The sequence below is a fragment of the Crinia signifera genome, chromosome 8 (assembly GCF_055691185.1).
Source record: "Crinia signifera chromosome 8, ASM5569118v1, whole genome shotgun sequence".
NCBI lineage: Eukaryota > Metazoa > Chordata > Amphibia > Anura > Myobatrachidae > Crinia > Crinia signifera.
This window is the reverse complement of record NC_139224.1, coordinates 44,345,927-44,369,285: the sequence shown is the minus strand read 5'-3', so window position 1 is coordinate 44,369,285 and position 23,359 is coordinate 44,345,927. Positions and strand designations below refer to the sequence as shown.

The window sequence follows — 23,359 nt, the reverse complement described above, 5'->3', positions numbered from 1 at the left end:
ATAGTTAGACTGTCTCTTTTCCTGTTGGTTCGCTGTGGGAGTGGTGGGGATCTGTCTAGTGAGGAGCAGTGTTCCCTCTAAGCTGTGCGCACGTGCGCGCGCACACAACTCAACGAACGTGCGCACAGACATTAGAACAGAGCGCACTAAGCAGCAGTGGTCCCTTTATGCAGTTGTGGACTCAATTAATGTGTGTTTCACCCATTAACTACATTGTGTGCTGTGTTTTGAATGTTTAAAATCATTTTGAAGTAAAGTTAACACAAATGCTGAAAGTCATTTTCCAGTTATATATAAGTGACACACAAAAATTTTAATTTCCTTCCAAAGTTGCGCAGCCAAAATCTTTTGCCGCACGCAGCCTTCGTAAAATTAGAGGGAACATTGGTGAGGAGTCATATGTAAGGTTGTAGTCTCCCCCCACTATAAGGTTGTGGGTGTTTTTTGACAATATTAAGTTGGATATTTTGGTATAGAAGGGTAGGTTTGGGGAGTTGGGTGCATATATATTCATAATTGTAAATATTTCTCTGTGTATTTTTAGGGTTAGGGTTAGTGTTAGGGTCCGGGGACCCCCTTGCCACCCCTACCTCCGTTGCCTCGAACCGGGATTGGCGGACGTGTGCAGAGAGCTAGGCTTCACCAATAATAGCCACGTCCGAAGGAGCCAGTTACTCCGGCTCCGACCCCGATGCCACCTGGTCTTATGAGAGGACAACACGGCCGCCAAGGCTAGCAGAGAGCAAGGGTATAACTATCTAAACCCACAGAAGGCAAGGAGCCCCCGGATACCCAGTGAGGAATACCCACGGAGGAACTACACAATAGTACGTGATAGATCCAGGGGAATAAACGTAACAATACGGGAAGGTGGTATGAATAAATATATAATAATTATAATGGTAGCAACAATGCTAAGTAGATGGTAAGCTATCACAGAAAGGATGGCAACAATGCCAAAAAGGTGGAATATAATAACAAGATAAACAGGCAACAATGCTCTCAAGATGGAATATAATGACAAGATAAACAGGCAACAATGCTCTCAAAATGGAATGTAATAACAATACCAGAAAAGGCAATGCTCTGGCAGAGACTTATCTGTAGCAGGACAAGGATCACAGCACTGGGCACGGCTTGTGACGTCTGGGACCAGGAACACTAAGGCACTCCAAGAGGATATCCAAAGCTATAACCGGCGTCTGTTCCCAGCAGACGCTGGCTATTTATTCAAACAGTGCCGCCTGTTTGTGCTGACGTCAGCCGCGCTGACGCCGCACGTTGCCGGATGTTTCAGGGAGGTTGCCTAGCAACCTCCCGACGCCGGGCCGCACAGGGGAGGAGGCTCGGGACGTTGCTAGGCAACGCCCGACGCTGAGCCGCACGGGGGAGGAAGCTCGGGACGTTGCTAGGCAACGCCCGACGCTTCCCTTCCAGAAGATGGCGGTGACCGCTGCGTCCAGCGGCTCTGGCGCTGCCTGCTAGTGGCGATGCACTCGGAGTCGCCTGGCCTTCGCAGCGGTGCCCGCTACGGCCCCTGACAGTACCCCCCCCTTGAGGAGAGGTCAACCGACCTCCAGCCCCTGGCTTCAATGGGTTTTGCCTAAAAAATAACTTTTTCAAGGACGGGGCATGAAGATCCTTATCCAAAACCCAGGACCTTTCTTCAGGGCCGTAACCTCTCCAGTGAACAAGAAAGAACAAACGACCTCGGGTAATCTTAGAATCAAGAACACTATCCACTACAAATTCCCTGTGGCCCTGACGAATGACCGGTGCCGGCCTGTGAGCACAAGGCCGATAGGCAGGTTTGAGTAAGGAAGCATGAAATGTGGGATTGACCTTTAAAGAACGTGGAAGCAGGAGACGGAAGGCCACAGGATTGAGTCTCCTTACAATCTTATAGGGACCAATGAACCGAGGACCCAACTTCTTCGATGCTTGATGGATGTTGATATTTCGGGTGGATAACCATACCCAGTCTCCAACCTTGAAAGAGCAAGGTCTCCTGTGACGATCGGAAAAGCGCCTTGCGGCCGTGGTCGCAGAGAGGAGAGCCCTACGGACCATAGCCCAGGTACCTCTCCTACTGGTCACCCACCTGGGATTACCTGTTCTGGCGGGAACAGGATCAAAAGAATTTGCCCGAGGATGGAAACCATAATTACACCAGAAGGGAGACATCTTGGTGGCAGAATGTCGGCCATTATTGTAGGCGAATTCTGCAAAGGGTAGGTTCTCCACCCAATTCTGTTGGGATTTAGAGACATAGCATCGCAGGAACTGCTCGAGTGTTTGATTAACCCGTTCAGTCTGCCCGTTGGATTGTGGGTGATAAGCGGAGGAAGGGCTAAGCTTAATTTGTAATGCGGAGCAGACTGACTTCCAAAACTTGGCAACAAAATGGACGCCCCTGTCTGAAACAATATCTGAAGGAAGGCCATGCAACCGAAAAATGTGGCACACAAACAAGGAGGCCAACCTTTCCGCGGAAGGTAAACCGTTCAAGGGAACAAAATGTGCCATTTTACTGAATCTATCTACCACCACCCAGATGGAGTCAAAACCCAAAGACTGTGGCAGATCGGTTATAAAATCCATGGAGATATTTGACCATGGCCTCCTGGGTATCGACAAGGGAATCAACTGACCTATAGGAGGACAACGGGGAGATTTATTTCTTGCACAGGCGTCGCAAGCAGACACCCATTCCTTGACATCTCTCTTTATGGTGGCCCACCAGACAGCCCTTGATAACAAAGATAAAGTTTTATCAATGCCAGGATGTCCCGCAGATTTACAGTGGTGAAACTCAAAAAAAATCTTTTTGCGGAGCTCTAAAGGAACAAAGAGTCTACCCTCTGGAACGGCCTTGGGAGCGGATGCTTGTGCCAAAATGACTTGATCCAGAAGGCTGTGAGTAAAACCAGCAATGATACAAGAGGCAGGAATAATAGGTTCCAGCTGTAAGTGAGGGTCTTGGAGAGCAGAAAAACTTCTCGAAAGAGCATCGGCAACGACATTTTTTGACCCTGGCCTGTAAGTAATAATAAAATTAAATCGGGCAAAGAATAACGTCCACCTCGCCTGCCTGGCATTAATTCTCTTGGCCGATTGAAGGTATGCCAGATTCTTATGATCCGTTATGATAGTAATCTGGAACCTAGCCCCCTCCAGCCAATGCCGCCATTCCTCCAAGGCTGCTTTAATGGCGAAAAGTTCCTGATTGCCTACGTCATAATTACATTCAGCTGAGGAAAATTTCCGGGAAAAAAAAGCACATGGATGTAAAAAGCCGTCCTGCCCATCCACCTGTGAAAGAACTGCCCCAATCCCCACCTCTGAGGCATCCACCTCCACGACAAAGGGCAATTCAGGATTGGGATGCCGCAAGACCCCGGCGGAGAGAAAGGCTGCCTTCAACTTTTTGAAAGCATTAGCAGCGGCATCGGACCAGACCGAAGGATTGGCACCTTTCTTGGTTAATGCAACTATGGGGGCCACAATGTCAGAGAAGAATGGAATGAATCTCCTATAATAGTTAGCAAATCCTAAAAACCTCTGAGTGGACTTGAGGTTTGATGGTTGTACCCAATCCTTGATGGCCTGAAGTTTTACTGGGTCCATTTGAAAACCCCGGGGAGAAATAATGTATCCCAGAAAAGAAATACTCTCCACCTCAAACTCGCACTTCTCTAATTTAGCATATAAATTGTTCTCCCTCAATTTTTTGAGAACTGCGCACACATGCAAGCGGTGTTGTTCCAAAGATGGGGAGAAGATTAGGATATCATCCAGATACACTACAACAAAAACTCCCCAAAACTCCCTTAAGACGTCATTTATAAAATCCTGGAACACAGCAGGTGCATTAGCGAGGCCAAACGGCATTACCAGATACTCATAATGTCCAGTATGCGTATTGAACGCCGTCTTCCATTCGTCACCTGCTCTTATGCGAATTAGATTGTACGCCCCCCTCAAATCGATCTTAGAAAAAATGGATGCCTTACGTAACTGATCAAAGAGAACTGAGATAAGTGGAAGAGGATACGAATTTTTAACCGTAATGACATTGAGCTGTCTAAAATCAATACAAGGGCGTAGGGAGCCGTCTTTTTTTCCCACGAAAAAGAACCCAGCTCCGACGGGTGACTTAGAGGGCCTAATGAACCCTCTTTTGAGGTTCTCCTCAATGTACTCCTCCATCGCCTTCTCCTCTGGAAGAGACAAGGAGTATAGTCGCCCCTTGGGAAGTTTGGCCTCAGGAATCAGATTAATGGCGCAATCATAAGGTCTATGAGGAGGCAAGACGTCTGCTTCCTTCTTGGAAAACACATCAGAGAATGAAGTATATGGTTCAGGTAACCCAGGAACTGAGGGAGTCACCATGCGGACTGGAAGAGCCAGACAATTATAAGTACACTGCTCACCCCAACTTAAAAGCTCCCCTGATTGCCAATCAAAACGTGGGTTGTGCAACTTGAGCCAGGGCAATCCCAGTACTATGGGTGAAACAGGACTACAAAAAATAAAAAAAGATAAGAGCTCGGAATGGGTAACCCCAACCTGGACCTGTAGAGGGATGGTGCGATGGGTAATGACTCCGCTGGGCAACCGATTGCCATCTAGGCCATAGACAGAAATCTCTGGTGACACGGGTATGAGAGAAATCCCCTGTTCCTGAGCTAATTGGGAATCAAGAAAATTACCCGCAGCCCCACTATCAATAAATGCCTGGCCCTCCCACCTATGGATCTCAGATGAAATACGTATGGGAACTAGGAGAGAATTACTGGAAGATATAAGAGATAGGCCTGACAAGATGTCTCCCTGCATCCTCAGGCCTTGGCATTTCCCGGACGCTCAGGACAAGAATTTACCAAGTGTCCCTGGACTCCGCAGTACAGACAGAGTCCCTGGGATCGCCGTCTTGCCCTCTCCTGTGGAGATAAGCGAGTTGCGCCCAGCTGCATGGGTTCCCCAAGATCGACGGTGGAATCCTTGGGAACACTGGGCAATGGCGCCAAACCTGCACCTCGTTCTGAACGTCTCTCACGGAGCCGGCGATCCACCCTGATAACCAGCTGCATGAGATCGTCCAAGGAAGTCGGTGCTGGGTACTGGACCAAGGAATCCTTTATTTGGTCGGACAGCCCAACCCTAAATTGGGAGCGTAAGGCGTATCTTGGGCCGGTTATAATGTTTGGGTCCGGGGACCCCCTTGCCACCCCTACCTCCGTTGCCTCGAACCTGGATTGGCCGACGTGTGCAGAGAGGTAGGCTTCACCAATAATAGCCGCATCCGAAGGAGCCAGTTACTCCGGCTCCGACCCCGATGCCACCTGGTCTTATGAGAGGACAACACGGCCGCCAAGGCTAGCAGAGAGCAAGGGTATAACTATCTAAACCCACAGAAGGCAAGGAGCCCCCGGCACGTTGCCGGATGTTTCAGGGAGGTTGCCTAGCAACCTCCCGACGCCGGGCCGCACAGGGGAGGAGGCTCGGGACGTTGCTAGGCAACGCCCGACGCTGAGCCGCACGGGGGAGGAAGCTCGGGACGTTGCTAGGCAACGCCCGACGCTTCCCTTCCAGAAGATGGCGGCACCCGCTGCGTCCAGCGGCTCCGGCGCTGCCTGCTAGTGGCGATGCACTCGGAGTCGCCTGTCCTTCGCAGCGGCGCCCGCCACGGCCCCTGACAGTTAGTAGTATGTAACGTCCTTCCGGGTTGATGTCTGTGTCTATTATCTCATAGTGCAAGCGTTTGTGTATGAGGATAGCAACTCCTCGTTTTTTACTAGTGTAAGGTGCAGCGATGCATTCTCCTATCCAGGGTCCTGCTAATTTAGCAAAGGGCCCTGCAATCCAATATGTTTCTTGTAAAAGAATGACGTCTGCACTAAGTGATTTCAAATGTCCTAATACTTTTTTGCGTTTGATGGCCGAGTTTAGCCCCGCTACATTCCAGGATAGGATGCGGAAGTCTTGTTTGGTTTGTTGGTGAGTGTGGTGTGTTATCCGATACCTGATTTTTGGCGGTGTCTGGTTAAGTTTGTCGTGTGTGTTGGAGGAGACATCCGGTCCCAGCAAGCCAGACGTCTCTGATCCTCTTCTATGTTGTTTCGCCTCGGAGGTCCAGCGCAAGGAGTAATAGAGAGAGAAAAGAGAAAGGAAGGATGGAGTGGGGAAAACAAATTAAACAAGAAAACAGTTAACCATGGTGCGTACATATTTTCTTTAACGTATTAATCATATTTTGCCGACCAAGTGTTCCTGGTTGGAAACATTCAGCCGGGAAGGGTCAAGAATAAACCCTATTGTCTCAGTCGATCGAACAATTATAATATTAAGTTACATTAGTGCCATTAGTAATTCAGTCGTTTGGAGGGGGGTTGAGATATACTTAAGCCTCCTGGGGGGTATTGAACAGCATGGATTTCCCGTCTACCAGAACTCTCAATTTAGCTGGGTATTGTAATGTGAATTTATATTTGTTTTCATATAGAAATTTACATATTGGGCTGAACTCTCTTCTCTTATTGGATACTGTTGCAGAGAAATTATGGAATATCAGCACAGGAAAATCTCTGAGTTTTAATGTGGGGGATTTCCTATAGAGGCGAAGGACGTTTTCCTTGTCTCTAAAATCTAAGAATTTGGCGATGACCTGTCTGGGTTTTGAGGCATTTGGTGCCCTTTCGGGACCTATGCGGTGCGAACGTTCAATTTGTATGATTCCGTTGGGGGTTGGAACTTTAAGGGCATTTGCTAGATCTACGCGCAGAAGATATTGTAGGTCACCACCCTTTATTGATTCGGGAATCCCCACAAACCGTAAGTTACATCTTCTATTTCGATTTTCTAGTTCGTCTATTTTGAGTGCCATCTCTTCCAGAGCCGCTGATATAGGGTCTATTGTGTTCTGGAGAGATACTGCAGTGTCTTCTAGGTCGCTTGTTCTGGTTTCCAATTCTACTATACGTTTGGTGTTTTTGTCGATTTTGGAAACTATAGAGTCCAGAGATGTTTGGATAGAATTCAGCTTCGCATCCGTAGATGCTTGCATAGTGTCCAGTTTTTTATCAAGTTGTTGGAAGAATGACATTTCTGGGGCAGAAGAGTCAGATTGTATCAAGGTAGGATCTGGAGGAGGAGAAGATTGTGAGTCCTCTGAAGTGCTGGGTTGTGTGCCAGTGGGTTCTTAAATTGTGGCTTGGGACCTGGTTTGTTTTGTTTAACCATATTTTGGGGTATGTGATATGGTTTCTGTATGAATCTGTCCATACCCTGGAGGGCGAGAGTTTGTAGACTTGTTTACTAGGAGGCTGGTGTGGTATTTCTCTTAGGTCATCGGAACATTGTGGCCCTCATGTATCTGAGCATGATGAGCGGTGGAACATTGGTCGGGCATTGAAGGTATTCACTGCATTAGGTTATGCATGTTTCTGCTTTTCTGTCTTAGAATGTGATTGGGTACTCATATATCGTAGGTCAACCAAGGCTGATTGTTCACATAGGTCTTATAGGTCCCAGTAGGTCAACATACAGCAGTGGTTAGAAAAGTAAATATGCTTTTGTTGTAGTGACACTGAATGAGTTTTGGCAGTTCTACCACTAGATGGCCGCAACATGCAAGTTGTGGCCAAACATAGGTTTTAAGCTTGTGAGCTTGCCTTAGGAAAGTGGTTCTTTACAACAGTTGTTTAATAGGTATTGGGGGGGGGGGGGGGGGAGTAAGAGATTAGGAGGGCGTAGATTGTACGTAGTGAATATAGTGGTGAATATAGTGGTGAACCGTATTGCAGGAACACTGTCACTAACAAGGTCTGCTCTTTGCAGCTTTCAGATAGCAGTACTTATATCTGCCGTGGGGTTTGCCTTTTGTTGTCCCAGTTATGTTATCTTAATTGGGTGATGTCTTGTGGTCTGGATGATTTCCAGGGGTTACCTGGCTGACCAGGGTGTTTAGGGGGAAAGAGGGCTGGAAGGAGGGGAAAAGCCGTATATGGCTGCAATGGGTTAGGATGTCAGTCCAGGCTGTGATTGGCACGTTTTGGGGGTGGTTGTGCCTGCCACAGGTATTTGTGGGGTATATGGATGTCAGCAGGGATGTCAGCGCCCGTTCAATAGAGGCTTTAGTCACAGGGGCCTGCCGCTTGTCTCACAGACTTATTTTGTCCGACTTGGGTCTGGTCGTGGCCCCCTGCAGTCAGGCCGCTCTGGGTGTGGTGGCGTTCCGGCTCACGCCGCACAGTGGAGCCGCTCTGTGTGGTAGGGGGGGGACTGTCGGGTGCTGACTCACCGCCTCTCTCCGGTGTCCTCCCCTCGGGTGTGCTGTGTGGTGTTCTCCCGCACTCCCGTTCTTTGCGGCCACGCTTCGCTTCAGGTCCTCTGCTCGGGCGCAGTGCAGCTCGGCTTGCTGATATGGAGATGGCGTCTCCCGGGATCTTTGCCGAAGCGCTGCTGGAGGTGAGCGAGGCCAAACGTCGCACTGTCAGTGCGGTCTCTTCTCCCGATGCAGTAGGCCCGGGCACAGGTTTGGTCTTGGCACCGGGGATGACGGCGGGGGAGAGGATCTGCGCTGCTGCTGAGGAGTGTGGAGGCAGCTCTGTAATGGCGGTCTTGGCGTTTCACGAGGGGTAGGCCTTGCACAATGCAGGCAGGATTCCGGGGTCAGTGTTGCTCCAGTCTTTCCTCTAATCTGCCATCTCGGTTGGCCAGAATGTCTCCTTCTTGTTTTTGTGAAGGAGACTCTTTTATGGAAGGAGGATGGGGCAGATGGAGATAGATTTAGAGTACAGGAGCTGGAGAGCAAGTCTAAGATGCGGCCATCGCGATGCTCCCCACATATGTTTTTTAGGCAGCGCAATCCCAGTAGATAAATCTATCAATCTACCTGTTTACTTCTATAGTAAATATATATATATATGCATATATATATATCCTCAACTATATCGGTGATGCCCCTAGTCACCTTGTGTATACAGGACTTAAGTGTAAATGTATACCGAGAACATATCATGCCTTTTTCCATTCTTAGGTGCGTATTCTCCATAAAACAGATGATGAGGCCATAAAAGCAGACTACTCTCAGGTTACCTGGACTGCAGATTTGTCATCAAGTCAACAATCAAAGATGAAGCACAGCTAGAGGAGTCTTAAATCAGGTAATTAATGAATTTTAATTAATGATAATCTCTTCTTGGTATGTATTTGCACTTCAAAAATAGGTCTTCTTGTTAGGTACTCTTCTATTTTTCCAACAGGAAGGGGGAAAACCTTGGACCCACATATGTTTTTTAGGCAGCGCAATCCCAGTAGATAAATCTATCAATCTATCTGTTTACTTCTAAAGTATATATATATATATATATATATATGCATAAATATATATCCTCAACTATATCGGCGATGCCCCTAGTCACCTTGTGTATACAGGGCTTAAGTGTAAATGTATACCGAGAACATATTATCATGCCTCTTTCCTTTCTTAGGTGCGTATTCTCCATAAAACAGATGATGAGGCCATAAAAGCCGACTATTCTGAGGTGACCTGGACTGCAGATTTGTCATCAAGTCAACAATCAAAGATGAAGCACAGCTAGAGGAGTCTTAAATCAGATAATTAATGAATTTTAATTACTGATAATCTCTTCTTGGTATGTATTTGCACTTCAAAAATAGGTCTTCTTGTTAGGTACTCTTCTATTTTTCTACATTGCGATTTGTTAATGTAGAGCTTGTGCTGTGAATCAGCTTCAAAAAGAGCGTCAAACTGCGGTAACGGACTGGGAGTGAGGGAGGAATCCCTGGGACCCAGAATTTTTTCATTCATTGCACTACCAGTAGATAGTGATTTTTATAGACAGTGAAATAGATAGAGATAGATCAATCTATCCCTCTCTCCCTGTACAATAGTGCAGTTTGGCCAACAGGAAGGGGAAAAACCCACATATGTTTTTTTAGGCAGCGCAATCCCAGTAGATAAATCTATCAATCTATCTGTTTACTTCTGTAGTAAATATATATATATATATATATGGACTTGCAAAAGGTGATCTGGAACTCCAATACCTTTGTGTACAAAAGCGGGTGCCACAGCCAAACGAAAATACAATTCACAGATGTGTCCAAAGGTTCCCCATGCCTGGCACTCCCCAGCAGCTCAATAAAGAGACCTACAGACGGTCTAATCGACAACGTTTCGGGAACTTTTTATTGTGTTCCCTTCGTCAGGACAACAAAAATATATGTTACAGAAAACATTTAAATGCACTTACCACCACCACCACGCTGCTACGTTCCCCGCCGCGCCGTTCCCTGGAGTCGCAGTGACGTCATCATCCTCCGCTCCCCTGACGTCTCACCCGAACACATGGTACTAGGCGCCGCTGGAGGCGCAGTAGCTTCACCTTTAGAACACCACAACAGTAACCTATAGCATATAAAAGATAAGAACGGTTTTAGCTTCAAAACACCAAAAATTGCGGCCATGCAATAACCTCCAACATAGTACAATAATAAGAAGCAGCATACACCTATGCATAATTGAAAAAAAACCTTGTTCTAACAAGGATGTACTTGGAGAATTACATTCATAATTTATGCATGGCCAAGCATGGTATTGCATGCTTGTCCTGAATAATCAAGTCAAGGGATAATGCACCATCGATGGTAATAAGACCTTACGATGTTTTAATTAAATCTAATGCATTTCTGAGTGACATGGACTCTAGAACCATGCAAAATAGCAAATGCAGTAGCAAATAAATAGCTTATACATGATGTCGAACCAAAAATATGAAAAAGTGTGAAAAACCAGAAAAAATCCACACCATTATCATAATTCAAAAACAACCTGAAAAAAATGTAAATGAAAAAATCTTTTTCCATATATAGATAGAAAAGTATATTTTCATAAAAATAAGCACAGCCAAGATAAATAGTGATCAACTATACAAGGCTGAGAACAACTTACGGGCTGGGATGTAAATTATTAGATATACAACCGTCACAAAAAAACATTTCAAGGACATCAATTCGTTGAGGCCCAAAGGATGCACCGTTTGTAATATGTGCATCCATTTTGCCTCTTTTTGTAACAGGATTTTGTTCCTGTTGCCTCCTCTATGGTTGGGGGGAACCCAATCGATCATTTTGTATTTTAATGTGGCCAAAGAATGGCCCAGTTCTCGAAAATGCCTCGCCACGGGCTGTTCGGTTCCCTTTCCCTCCAGAGCTTGTCTGATACTGCAGCGGTGCATTCCCATCCTCTCTTTAAAGGTCCTTGCGGTCTTCCCTATATAGAGAAGGCCGCAAGGACATCGGATGAAATACACCACAAAAGAAGTGGAACAGGTCAAAGGGTATCTGATCTTGTACCGCTTTCCTGATCTGGGGTGGGCAAACGTGTCACCCACTTCCAGATAACCACAAGTGGTACATCCCAGGCATTTTGAGGCATTTGGTGCCCTTTCGGGACCTATGCGGTGTGAACGTTCAATTTGTATGATTCCGTTGGGGGTTGGAACTTTAAGGGCATTTGCTAGATCTACATGCAGAAGATATTGTAGGTCACCACCCTTTATTGATTCGGGAATCCCCACAAACCGTAAGTTACATCTTCTATTTCGATTTTCTAGTTCGTCTATTTTGAGTGCCATCTCTTCCAGAGCCGCTGATATAGGGTCTATTGTGTTCTGGAGGGATACTGCAGTGTCTTCTAGGTCGCTTGTTCTGGTTTCCAATTGTACTATACGTTTGGTGTTTTTGTCGATTTTGGAAACTATAGAGTCCAGAGATGTTTGGATAGAATTCAGCTTCGCATCCGTAGATGCTTGCATAGTGTCCAGTTTTTTATCAAGTTGTTGGAAGAATTGCATTTCTGGGGCAGAAGAGTCAGATTGTATCAAGGTAGGATCTAGAGGAGGAGAAGATTGTGAGTCCTCTGAAGTGCTGGGTTGTGTGCCAGTGGGTTCTTAAATTGTGGCTTGGGACCTGGTTTGTTTTGTTTAACCATATTTTGGGGTATGTGATATGGTTTCTGTATGAATCTGTCCATACCCTGGAGGGCGAGAGTTTGTAGACTTGTTTACTAGGAGGCTGGTGTGGTATTTCTCTTAGGTCATCGGAACATTGTGGCCCTCATGTATCTGAGCATGATGAGCGGTGGAACATTGGTCGGGCATTGAAGGTATTCACTGCATTAGGTTATGCATGTTTCTGCTTTTCTGTCTTAGAATGTGATTGGGTACTCATATATCGTAGGTCAACCAAGGCTGATTGTTCACATAGGTCTTATAGGTCCCAGTAGGTCAACATACAGCAGTGGTTAGAAAAGTAAATATGCTTTTGTTGTAGTGACACTGAATGTGTTTTGGCAGTTCTACCACTAGATGGCCGCAACATGCAAGTTGTGGCCAAACATAGGTTTTAAGCTTGTGAGCTTGCCTTAGGAAAGTGGTTCTTTACAACAGTTGTTTAATAGGTATTGGGGGGGGGAGTAAGAGATTAGGAGGGCGTAGATTGTACGTAGTGAATATAGTGGTGAACCGTATTGCAGGAACACTGTCACTAACAAGGTCTGCTCTTTGCAGCTTTCAGATAGCAGTACTACTCTCAGGTTACCTGGACTGCAGATTTGTCATCAAGTCAACAATCAAAGATGAAGCACAGCTAGAGGAGTCTTAAATCAGGTAATTAATGAATTTTAATTAATGATAATCTCTTCTTGGTATGTATTTGCACTTCAAAAATAGGTCTTCTTGTTAGGTACTCTTCTATTTTTCCAACAGGAAGGGGGGAAACCTTAGACCCACATATGTTTTTTAGGCAGCGCAATCCCAGTAGATAAATCTATCAATCTATCTGTTTACTTCTAAAGTAAATATATATATATATGCATAAATATATATCCTCAACTATATCGGCGATGCCCCTAGTCACCTTGTGTATACAGGGCTTAAGTGTAAATGTATACCGAGAACATATTATCATGCCTCTTTCCTTTCTTAGGTGCGTATTCTCCATAAAACAGATGATGAGGCCATAAAAGCCGACTATTCTGAGGTGACCTGGACTGCAGATTTGTCATCAAGTCAACAATCAAAGATGAAGCACAGCTAGAGGAGTCTTAAATCAGATAATTAATGAATTTTAATTACTGATAATCTCTTCTTGGTATGTATTTGCACTTCAAAAATAGGTCTTCTTGTTAGGTACTCTTCTATTTTTCTACATTGCGATTTGTTAATGTAGAGCTTGTGCTGTGAATCAGCTTCAAAAAGAGCGTCAAACTGCGGTAACGGACTGGGAGTGAGGGAGGAATCCCTGGGACCCAGAATTTTTTCATTCATTGCACTACCAGTAGATAGTGATTTTTATAGACAGTGAAATAGATAGAGATAGATCAATCTATCCCTCTCTCCCTGTACAATAGTGCAGTTTGGCCAACAGGAAGGGGAAAAACCCACATATGTTTTTTAGGCAGCGCAATCCCAGTAGATAAATCTATCAATCTATCTGTTTACTTCTGTAGTAAATATATATATATATATGGACTTGCAAAAGGTGATCCGGAACTCCAATACCTTTGTGTACAAAAGCGGGTGCCACAGCCAAACGAAAATACAATTCACAGATGGGCCCAAAGGTTCCCCATGCCTGGCACTCCCCAGCATCTCAATAAAGAGACCTACAGACGGTCTAATCGACAACGTTTCGGGAACTTTTTATTGTGTTCCCTTCGTCAGGACAACAAAAATATATGTTACAGAAAACATTTAAATGCACTTACCACCACCACCACGCTGCTACGTTCCCCGCCGCGCCGTTCCCCGGAGTCGCAGTGACGTCATCATCCTCCGCTCCCCTGACGTCTCACCCGAACACATGGTACTAGGCGCCGCTGGAGGCGCAGTAGCTTCACCTTTAGAACACCACAACAGTAACCTATAGCATATAAAAGATAAGAACGGTTTTAGCTTCAAAACACCAAAAATTGCGGCCATGCAATAACCTCCAACATAGTACAATAATAAGAAGCAGCATACACCTATGCATAATTGAAAAAAACCTTGTTCTAACAAGGATGTACTTGGAGAATTACATTCATAATTTATGCATGGCCAAGCATGGTATTGCATGCTTGTCCTGAATAATCAAGTCAAGGGATAATGCACCATCGATGGTAATAAGACCTTACGATGTTTTAATTAAATCTAATGCATTTCTGAGTGACATGGACTCTAGAACCATGCAAAATAGCAAATGCAGTAGCAAATAAATAGCTTATACATGATGTCGAACCAAAAATATGAAAAAGTGTGATAAACCAGAAAAAATCCACACCATTATCATAATTCAAAAACAACCTGAAAAAAATGTAAATGAAAAAATCTTTTTCCATATATAGATAGAAAAGTATATTTTCATAAAAATAAGCACAGCCAAGATAAATAGTGATCAACTATACAAGGCTGAGAACAACTTACGGGCTGGGATGTAAATTATTAGATATACAACCGTCACAAAAAAACATTTCAAGGACATCAATTCGTTGAGGCCCAAAGGATGCACCGTTTGTAATATGTGCATCCATTTTGCCTCTTTTTGTAACAGGATTTTGTTCCTGTTGCCTCCTCTATGGTTGGGGGGAACCCAATCGATCATTTTGTATTTTAATGTGGCCAAAGAATGGCCCAGTTCTCGAAAATGCCTCGCCACGGGCTGTTCGGTTCCCTTTCCCTCCAGAGCTTGTCTGATACTGCAGCGGTGCATTCCCATCCTCTCTTTAAAGGTCCTTGCGGTCTTCCCTATATAGAGAAGGCCGCAAGGACATTGGATGAAATACACCACAAAAGAAGTGGAACAGGTCAAAGGGTATCTGATCTTGTACCGCTTTCCTGATCTGGGGTGGGCAAACGTGTCACCCACTTCCAGATAACCACAAGTGGTACATCCCAGGCATTTTGAGGCATTTGGTGCCCTTTCGGGACCTATGCGGTGTGAACGTTCAATTTGTATGATTCCGTTGGGGGTTGGAACTTTAAGGGCATTTGCTAGATCTACACGCAGAAGATATTGTAGGTCACCACCCTTTATTGATTCGGGAATCCCCACAAACCGTAAGTTACATCTTCTATTTCGATTTTCTAGTTCGTCTATTTTGAGTGCCATCTCTTCCAGAGCCGCTGATATAGGGTCTATTGTGTTCTGGAGGGATACTGCAGTGTCTTCTAGGTCGCTTGTTCTGGTTTCCAATTGTACTATATGTTTGGTGTTTTTGTCGATTTTGGAAACTATAGAGTCCAGAGATGTTTGGATAGAATTCAGCTTCGCATCCGTAGATGCTTGCATAGTGTCCAGTTTTTTATCAAGTTGTTGGAAGAATTGCATTTCTGGGGCAGAAGAGTCAGATTGTATCAAGGTAGGATCTAGAGGAGGAGAAGATTGTGAGTCCTCTGAAGTGCTGGGTTGTGTGCCAGTGGGTTCTTAAATTGTGGCTTGGGACCTGGTTTGTTTTGTTTAACCATATTTTGGGGTATGTGATATGGTTTCTGTATGAATCTGTCCATACCCTGGAGGGCGAGAGTTTGTAGACTTGTTTACTAGGAGGCTGGTGTGGTATTTCTCTTAGGTCATCGGTACATTGTGGCCCTCATGTATCTGAGCATGATGAGCGGTGGAACATTGGTCGGGCATTGAAGGTATTCACTGCATTAGGTTATGCATGTTTCTGCTTTTCTGTCTTAGAATGTGATTGGGTACTCATATATCGTAGGTCAACCAAGGCTGATTGTTCACATAGGTCTTATAGGTCCCAGTAGGTCAACATACAGCAGTGGTTAGAAAAGTAAATATGCTTTTGTTGTAGTGACACTGAATGTGTTTTGGCAGTTCTACCACTAGATGGCCGCAACATGCAAGTTGTGGCCAAACATAGGTTTTAAGCTTGTGAGCTTGCCTTAGGAAAGTGGTTCTTTACAACAGTTGTTTAATAGGTATTGGGGGGGGGGGGGAGTAAGAGATTAGGAGGGCGTAGATTGTACGTAGTGAATATAGTGGTGAATATAGTGGTGAACCGTATTGCAGGAACACTGTCACTAACAAGGTCTGCTCTTTGCAGCTTTCAGATAGCAGTACTTATATCTGCCGTGGGGTTTGCCTTTTGTTGTCCCAGTTATGTTATCTTAATTGGGTGATGTCTTGTGGTCTGGATGATTTCCAGGGGTTACCTGGCTGACCAGGGTGTTTAGGGGGAAAGAGGGCTGGAAGGAGGGGAAAAGCCGTATATGGCTGCAATGGGTTAGGATGTCAGTCCAGGCTGTGATTGGCACGTTTTGGGGGTGGTTGTGCCTGCCACAGGTATTTGTGGGGTATATGGATGTCAGCAGGGATGTCAGCGCCCGTTCAATAGAGGCTTTAGTCACAGGGGAATGCCGCTTGTCTCACAGACTTATTTTGTCCGACTTGGGTCTGGTCGCGGCCCCCTGCAGTCAGGCCGCTCTGGGTGTGGTGGCGTTCCGGCTCACGCCGCACAGTGGAGCCGCTCTGTGTGGTAGGGGGGGGGACTGTCGGGTGCTGACTCACCGCCTCTCTCCGGTGTCCTCCCCTCGGGTGTGGTGTTCTCCCGCACTCCCGTTCTTCGCAGCCACGCTTCGCTTCAGGTCCTCTGCTCGGGCGCAGCGCAGCTCGGCTTGCTGATATGGAGATGGCGTCTCCCGGGTTCTTTGCCGCAGCGCTGCTGGAGGTGAGCGAGGCCAAACGTTGCACTGTCAGTGCGGTCTCTTCTCCCGATGCAGCAGGCCCGGGCACAGGTTTGGTCTTGGCACCGGGGATGACGGCGGGGGAGAGGATCTGCGCTGCTGCTGAGGAGTGTGGAGGCAGCTCTGTAATGGCGGTCTTGGCGTTTCACGAGGGGTAGGCCTTGCACAATGCAGGCAGGATTCCGGGGTCAGTGTTGCTCCAGTCTTTCCTCTAATCTGCCATCTCGGTTGGCCAGAATGTCTCCTTCTTGTTTTTGTGAAGGAGACTCTTTTATGGATGGAGGGTGGGGCAGATGGAGATAGATTTAGAGTACAGGAGCTGGAGAGCAAGTCTAAGATGCGGCCATCGCGATGCTCCCCACATATGTTTTTTAGGCAGCGCAATCCCAGTAGATAAATCTATCAATCTACCTGTTTACTTCTATAGTAAATATATATATATGCATATATATATTCCACAGGATCCAACCCAGTCACGGTGTAGGACATGGGCATGCCCATGATGAAGGTGCATTTCTGAGCACCGAAACAGCTGTCGGCGGGACTTGATGCGGGACTTGATGGGTGGAATACTCTCACTTACTAACATGCTAAGTACACCCTCTCTCCTGCTTTTTTCATGATCAGTTTTTCATGATTTTTTGTCTGTTTCATGCACTTTATTATGCCTATTATTAAACTTTTGATATTTTTTGAACATTGGATGTTGCTGGCGTCCTAATACTGCATGTATTTAACATATAAGAGCCTGGCACTCCCCAACTGGATCCTATAAGTGTGCAGCCTAGCCTCAAGACCTCTCTATATATATATGCATAAATATATATCCTCAACTATATCGGCGATGCCCCTAGTCACCTTGTGTATACAGGGCTTAAGTGTAAATGTGTACCGAGAACATATTATCATGCCTCTTTCCTTTCTTAGGTGCGTATTCTCCATAAAACAGATGATGAGGCCATAAAAGCCGACTATTCTGAGGTGACCTGGACTGCAGATTTGTCATCAAGTCAACAATCAAAGATGAAGCACAGCTAGAGGAGTCTTAAATCAGATAATTAATGAATTTTAATTACTGATAATCTCTTCTTGGTATGTATTTGCACTTCAAAAATAGGTCTTCTTGTTAGGTACTCTTCTATTTTTCTACATTGCGATTTGTTAATGTAGAGCTTGTGCTGTGAATCAGCTTCAAAAAGAGCGTCAAACTGCGGTAACGGACTGGGAGTGAGGGAGGAATCCCTGGGACCCAGAATTTTTTCATTCATTGCACTACCAGTAGATAGTGATTTTTATAGACAGTGAAATAGATAGAGATAGATCAATCTATCCCTCTCTCCCTGTACAATAGTGCAGTTTGGCCAACAGGAAGGGGAAAAACCCACATATGTTTTTTAGGCCAGGGTGTTTAGGGGGAAAGAGGGCTGGAAGGAGGGGAAAAGCCGTATATGGCTGCAATGGGTTAGGATGTCAGTCCAGGCTGTGATTGGCACGTTTTGGGGGTGGTTGTGCCTGCCACAGGTATTTGTGGGGTATATGGATGTCAGCAGGGATGTCAGCGCCCGTTCAATAGAGGCTTTAGTCACAGGGGCCTGCCGCTTGTCTCACAGACTTATTTTGTCCGACTTGGGTCTGGTCGCGGCCCCCTGCAGTCAGGCCGCTCTGGGTGTGGTGGCGTTCCGGCTCACGCCGCACAGTGGAGCCGCTCCCACTCCCGTTCTTCGCAGCCACGCTTCGCTTCAGGTCCTCTGCTCGGGCGCAGCGCAGCTCGGCTTGCTGATATGGAGATGGCGTCTCCCGGGATCTTTGCCGCAGCGCTGCTGGAGGTGAGCGAGGCCAAACGTTGCACTGTCAGTGCGGTCTCTTCTCCCGATGCAGCAGGCCCGGGCACAGGTTTGGTCTTGGCACCGGGGATGACGGCGGGGGAGAGGATCTGCGCTGCTGCTGAGGAGTGTGGAGGCAGCTCTGTAATGGCGGTCTTGGCGTTTCACGAGGGGTAGGCCTTGCACAATGCAGGCAGGATTCCGGGGTCAGTGTTGCTCCAGTCTTTCCTCTAATCTGCCATCTCGTTTGGCCAGAATGTCTCCTTCTTGTTTTTGTGAAGGAGACTCTTTTATGGATGGAGGGTGGGGCAGATGGAGATAGATTTAGAGTACAGGAGCTGGAGAGCAAGTCTAAGATGCGGCCATCGCGATGCTCCCCACATATGTTTTTTAGGCAGCGCAATCCCAGTAGATAAATCTATCAATCTACCTGTTTACTTCTATAGTAAATATATATATATATAAATGGGTAGTGGAAGGTGCGGCACTCAGTCGACTTGTAATCCATACGAAATAAATACACAACTCACTGGTTGCTTAACAACGTTTCAAATGTATTACATTTGTCATCAGGATAAAGTACAAGTGCAATGAAACATACCTTTATAGACACAGACAGGGGAACAGTGTGAGAGGGCGGAGCAGTAGCGGCCGCCCCTCTGGTGGGGGAGTGACGTCACAGAGTTACAGCCCGCAGGCAACGTAAGGACGTTTGAGGGAATCACCATGGTAACATGAAAACATACTGTGAAAATAATACAGAGTTTCAGTATACAACGAGAGAATACAACCATAAACAATGTACTGCAGAAAGGCATGATCAATTACATAAATATGCAAAGGTGAAATACAGTTCACAACACATGAAATAGGGGACAGGATTCTGTCATTTTTAACGGAATACAGACAGCGGCAGAAATTCATTCAAGCCTCTAGGGGAGACAACATTAAGGCGATGTATCCAGCGTGCTTCGAGTTGTAACAGTTTTTTTGCACGATCACCTCCTCGGATGGAAGGGGGGACACAATCAATGATGCGGTAGCGGAGGGAGTTGAGCGCATGTCGACACTCAGCAAAGTGTCGTGCTACCGGCTGATCACTGCTGCCGCTGAGTAGGGCTTGTTTGATGGAGCTACGATGTACACCCATCCTTTCTTTGAATTTACGCTCTGTTTTGCCTATGTAGTATAGACTACATGGGCATACAATAAGGTATACAATGTAACAGGAATCACATGAAAAGCGGTATCTGATTTTATATTTATGGCCAGTATGGGGATGGGGAAATTCATCGCCTGTGAGGAGGAACTGGCATGTCACGCATGGACATCTGAAGCAACCGTTTCTGCTGGTTTGAAAGAACATTTTATTGCTTTTAGGAATGGATATTTGCGTTTTGACTAAAAGGTCACGAAGATTTTTCCCCCGTGAGTAACAAGGCATAATTGATTTATTGCTGAACGGAAGTGATTTATCACTTTGGATAATTGGCCAATGATGTCTGGTGGTTTTGTTAATTAGGGAGGAGGCCTGGTTGAATTTATTTACCCACGGGACTCTGGTATTCTCAAGGGAATCACTGGCAGAAACTTTGTTAGTTTTAGGGGTCAATAATGTATTACGATCCAATTGAAGCACTTTATGCTTATTTTGTAAAAGGGTTTTGTGGTCATATCCTCTATCAAGAAATTTCATGATCAGGGAATCAATTTGTTTAATGCTGTTGTTTCTGTCACTATTAATACGGAAGATGCGTAGCATTTGCGAATATGGAAGTCCGTTAATCAGACTTTTGGGGTGACAGCTTTGGGCTTTAAGAAGTGTATTGCGATCCGTACTTTTAGTGAACACAGTGGTGGAAATGAGATTATTGATGATATTAATCTCTACATCTAGGAAATGCAGTTGAGAATTACTTAATTCAAAAGTAAATTTAATCGGACCTGATTTGTTATTATATTCATTGATGGCATCAGTAAGGACATGCTGGTCCCCCACCCAAAACAATAGCAGGTCATCAATATATCTTTTGAAAAATAAAATATACCTGGAAAAAGTAGCATCAGCAAAAAACATGTCATGTTCGATTGAAAACATAAATATATTTGCATATGCCGGTGCTGCCGAAGAGCCCATAGCACAGCCCTTAGTCTGTAGGTAAAAGTCATTGTTGTATACAAAAAAGTTGTTAGTAAGGATAAGTTCTAGAAGCAGTAGCAGAAATTCAATTTTGGGCAGAGAAAAGTCACTTTTTGTCTCTAGAAATTTGCGTACCGCTAATAAGCCAAGATCATTGGGGATAGATGTGTATAAATTCACAACATCAATTGTGGCAATAATGCAATTGTCAGGTAGTGAAGAAAAGTTCTCAAACTCACGTAGTAGAGATGAAGTGTCCAGCAGGAACGTGGCTTCTTTTTGGATGAGTGGTTGTAGCTCTGCATCGAGGAATGTAGCGGCCGGTTGAAACAGGGAGCCATTTGCAGACACAATGGGGCGGCCTGGGGGCGATTGGAGGCTTTTGTGGATCTTGGGTGTCGTGTATAACGCTGGAACCACAGGATGATTAGGTAATAGAATGTCCGCAACCGTAGATGAGATGATGCCAGAATCCACTCCAATGTTAAGCACCTCTTTTAATTTGCTGGAACTGGAGGTAGTAGGGTTACATGTCAGTTTTCTGTAAGTGGAATTGTCCGAGAGCTGTCTCATCACTTCAGCATGATAGTCCTGGAGGTCTTGCAGTACTACTGCACCCCCTTTGTCCGCCGGGCGGATCACAAGATTATTGTTATTAGCCAAAGTGGAAATGGCTTGACGTTCAAGTGGTGTGAGGTTAGGGTGAACTTTGGGCATGTGGTTCATTGACAAATCCATGTCTCTTTCAATCAACCGAGAGAATGTCTTGATGCTGGCATTGTGGGTCTGCGGGTCAAACGTAGAGGGCGGGGCAAATTTCTTGATAGCTGGAGGTATCGGGTCAAGGGGCATAGGGTTCACCACTGCAGGTTTTAAATGGAAGAATTCCTGAAGTTTAAGTTTGCGTATGAGTTCAAACTTTTCGATGCGCCATTGCATCTCGTCAAATGGTACTGTAGGGACAAATGACAGTCCATGACTAAGAAGCTTAGTCTCACTGTCACTTAGATCGTAAGATGACAGGTTGAAGATTAACGTCTCTGCTGTATTGGCTGTCTGCCTCTCCTGTTTCTGCTGTAGTTGATGCCTCCTGCATTGACCTCCTCGTCGCGTAGGATATCGCCTGCGGCGAAACTGGCTTGCCGGGTACGTACACCTAAAGGGTGTTTACCTGTAATACATTTGAAACGTTGTTAAGCAACCAGTGAGTTGTGTATTTATTTCGTATGGATTACAAGTCGACTGAGTGCCGCACCTTCCACTACCTGTAACTACTTTGTGAAGGCACCGGCCGCAAGTTATTGCCTATCTCCAGGAGTGCCTAGCCCACGACTTCTATATATATATATGCATATATATATATATATATATCCTCAACTATATCGGTGATGCCCCTAGTCACCTTGTGTATACAGGACTTAAGTGTAAATGTATACCGAGAACATATCATGCCTTTTTCCATTCTTAGGTGCGTATTCTCCATAAAACAGATGATGAGGCCATAAAAGCAGACTACTCTCAGGTTACCTGGACTGCAGATTTGTCATCAAGTCAACAATCAAAGATGAAGCACAGCTAGAGGAGTCTTAAATCAGGTAATTAATGAATTTTAATTAATGATAATCTCTTCTTGGTATGTATTTGCACTTCAAAAATAGGTCTTCTTGTTAGGTACTCTTCTATTTTTCCAACAGGAAGGGGGGAAACCTTGGACCCACATATGTTTTTTAGGCAGCGCAATCCCAGTAGATAAATCTATCAATCTATCTGTTTACTTCTAAAGTAAATATATATATATATATGCATAAATATATATCCTCAACTATATCGGCGATGCCCCTAGTCACCTTGTGTATACAGGGCTTAAGTGTAAATGTATACCGAGAACATATTATCATGCCTCTTTCCTTTCTTAGGTGCGTATTCTCCATAAAACAGATGATGAGGCCATAAAAGCAGACTACTCTGGACTGCAGATTTGTCATCAAGTCAACAATCAAAGATGAAGCACAGCTAGAGGAGTCTTAAATCAGATAATTAATGAATTTTAATTACTGATAATCTCTTCTTGGTATGTATTTGCACTTCAAAAATAGGTCTTCTTGTTAGGTACTCTTCTATTTTTCTACATTGCGATTTGTTAATGTAGAGCTTGTGCTGTGAATCAGCTTCAAAAAGAGCGTCAAACTGCGGTAACGGACTGGGAGTGAGGGAGGAATCCCTGGAGGGCGAGAGTTTGTAGACTTGTTTACTAGGAGGCTGGTGTGGTATTTCTCTTAGGTCATCGGTACATTGTGGCCCTCATGTATCTGAGCATGATGAGCGGTGGAACATTGGTCGGGCATTGAAGGTATTCACTGCATTAGGTTATGCATGTTTCTGCTTTTCTGTCTTAGAATGTGATTGGGTACTCATATATATCGTAGGTCAACCAAGGCTGATTGTTCACATAGGTCTTATAGGTCCCAGTAGGTCAACATACAGCAGTGGTTAGAAAAGTAATACCCCTTTTCCACTTGCAGTCCCGGGTCAGACCCGGGAATGTGTACCAGGATGCTTCCCGGGACACTACCCGGGAATGTACCCTTTCACACTGCATTCAGACCCGGGATCGACCCGGGACAGCCCCA

At 45.3% G+C, this 23,359-nt stretch overlaps 1 long non-coding RNA gene across 1 annotated transcript; it reads left to right on the top strand.

Moving 5' to 3' along the window:
• The first annotated feature begins 17,693 nt into the window (after window positions 1–17,693).
• LOC146026997 (uncharacterized) lies at window positions 17,694–22,957 on the top strand. The gene is made up of 3 exons (XR_014454617.1): window positions 17,694–17,858; window positions 22,198–22,324; window positions 22,646–22,957. It is a non-coding gene; the product is annotated as an uncharacterized LOC146026997 (long non-coding RNA).
• Window positions 22,958–23,359: the final 402 nt, after the last annotated feature.